The following is a 2414-nucleotide window of genomic DNA, read 5'->3' as shown; positions in this document are numbered from 1 at the left end:
GGGGACTCTGGCCACCCCCCCTGTGGCTGGGGAGGAAGCCGGGCAGAGCTGGGCGCTGGCCCCGGTGCGGGGCGTCTGCGGGCCCTGCTGTCCCTGAAGTCACAGCTGTCCATGGGGGTGGGGCTGGGGACTGGGAGGGGCAGGGGGACCACGGCCCCTGCAGCTTCCCGCCCAGCCCGGGATCCTGGGGGTCCTGGGGGTAGCAGTGAGTCTGATTAGCAGCCGCCTGTCAGGACGCGGCCGCCAGGTGCCGGCTGACCTCGGACGCCGTTTAATGTCCAGCAGCACAATGTCAGTCATGACCTCTGCCCGTTCGCTCCGTTGGGGAGCGCGGCCCGCGGAGGAAATCATCTCTAAAATAGAAGCTGCCCTCCTCGGTCTGCCCCCGCTTTTCCTGTCACTTCAAGGCTCCGGGGGAAGCCAGGTCTTGCGTGTTTTCCTTCCCCAGCGGTGCCAAGATGGGGCCAGGTGGGACGTCCACCGAATGGAAGAGGCCACTGGGCCGTCGCTGCAGGCGCTAACACTGGATTTCCTCAGCAATGTGGGGGCGCCCCCGGCCCCCCGCCTGCTGTTTTGGCTCAGCTCTTCCTGCCTGTGTTCTGGGGGAACCCTTTCTGCTGCCTTGAGCGCATGTGGCTGTGTAAATAGAAATGTTCATTATTTAAAATTAAACGAACGTTTCAGCTCTTCCACGGCCCTGGCACGTTTCTTCCGGGGCTGGGACCGCCGTGCTGCAGTGGTGGGATGGGACAGGCCCACTCTGGAAGATCTCCCCTGTGGAGGGCACAAGCGGCTCAGCTCCGGTCCCTGGAGAATCTGTCACCTGGCGGGGCCCACCCCACAACCCCAAGTCCAGGGGGCTGCTGGGGGGGGGGGCTTAGCTAACACTGGGAATCGAACTCGGGTCCTTGCGCTTGCAAGGCAGGTGGTGGAACCACTGAGCTAAGTCCCCGGCCCATAGCTAACAGTTTTTAAAAGTTCACCCAAGTGACTCTAATGCGTAGGCCACCCCGGACCCCAGACTTAGGACAGGGAGAAGAGTCCCTCGGGGCTCCTCAGTGAAACCGGATCACAGAAACTCTCCGGGGCTGCGACCGCACAGGCGGGGCAGGCCTCAGGAGTCCGTCTTCGAAGCGTGTGTTAGTCAATCCTCAGGGTGGAGCAGGCGTGGGGAAGGCTGGCCTGGACTCAGGACGCAGGAACCTGGGGTCTGGCAAGAGTTGGAATCACACCGCTAAGGCGACACTCAGCCTCACCAGTCACAGCACTTGGGCTGGGACCCTGAGGGACCGAGCTCCAGGGCAGTGGGGGCGGTCACAGAGGCGGAGGACTCGTGCTAGAGGGGTCGGGCAAGTAAGTTCCCCTCAGCCCTGGAGGGATGAACAGCCGCTCCGGGCAGCTCTCCCCTTCCCGAGAGGTTTTCTGACCATCTGTCCGCTTTATTTGGAGGAGGGAGGAGTGGGGTCTGGTCCTCCCTGGGATGTGGCTGTAGCTGCTGGCTGTGGGGTCGGGGCACACAGGAGCCCTGTCCCCCTGGCCCAGCCCGCCATGCTGCAGGCTGCAAAGACTTCAGCACAATAACAGAAAGAGTAAGGGAAATGACAGTCACAGTGCCTTGTTACAGAGTAGCAGCTGCCTCTAGAAGGCCTGTGACCTGGAGCACAGCTTGTAGCCTCTCGGAAAACCTCGCCTGCTCTGCTTTATGTATCCATGTGTTTAATCCTTTCAGCAAACGCGGGAGGCAGACTGCCCCCCCACCGCCGCCTCCCCCTCCTCTTCCTCCCCCTCCTCCCCCTCCTCCCCCTCCTCCTCCTCCTCCTCCTCCTCCTCCTCTTTCTCTCCCTCTCTTGCTCCCAGTTGTTAAATGCTTGCCTTTGCTTATACAACTAAGAACTAATAGAAGTGAAATTTGAACCCAGGTCCTGGCCTCAAAGCTTTCATTCTAAGCTGTCACTTAAACAGGAAAAAGATAGAAAGGGGAATATCCACAGAACAGGAAAAGAATCCTTTTGTTTTGCTTTGCATTGTTTTGTTTTGTTTTGTTTTGTTTTTGGAGACAGGGTCTCCCTATGTAGCCCAGCTGGCCTTGAACTCACAGAAACTTTCCTGCCTCAGCCTCCTACGTACTGGGATTACTACCACAGCCAGCTGAGAAACAGAATTTTTGTGTGTCATCTCCCGAGCCCCTTTTGTGCCGGCGGAATCACTGGATTTGTGCGCTGCCCCTTGTGTGGCTTGGCTAGTTATGCCCCCCAACGCCCAGATCAAAAAGCTCTGCCAGGATCGCCCAGCTGGCAGAAACCAAGCTGGGTGTTGAAGCTGTTGTGGTCTTTGGGCCAGCACTTTCTGTCTGACGTCGCAACTCCTCTCAGTGACACTGGGCTTGCCATGTCTCCAGTTCTGAGTGTCCATCC

The sequence above is a fragment of the Heterocephalus glaber genome, unplaced genomic scaffold (genome assembly GCF_053883595.1).
Source record: "Heterocephalus glaber isolate CG9 unplaced genomic scaffold, H.glaber_assembly_v1.0 deba00001805, whole genome shotgun sequence".
Classification (NCBI taxonomy): Eukaryota; Metazoa; Chordata; class Mammalia; order Rodentia; family Bathyergidae; genus Heterocephalus; species Heterocephalus glaber.
The sequence above is the reverse complement of the archived record's forward strand: the minus strand, read 5'-3'. Positions refer to the sequence as shown.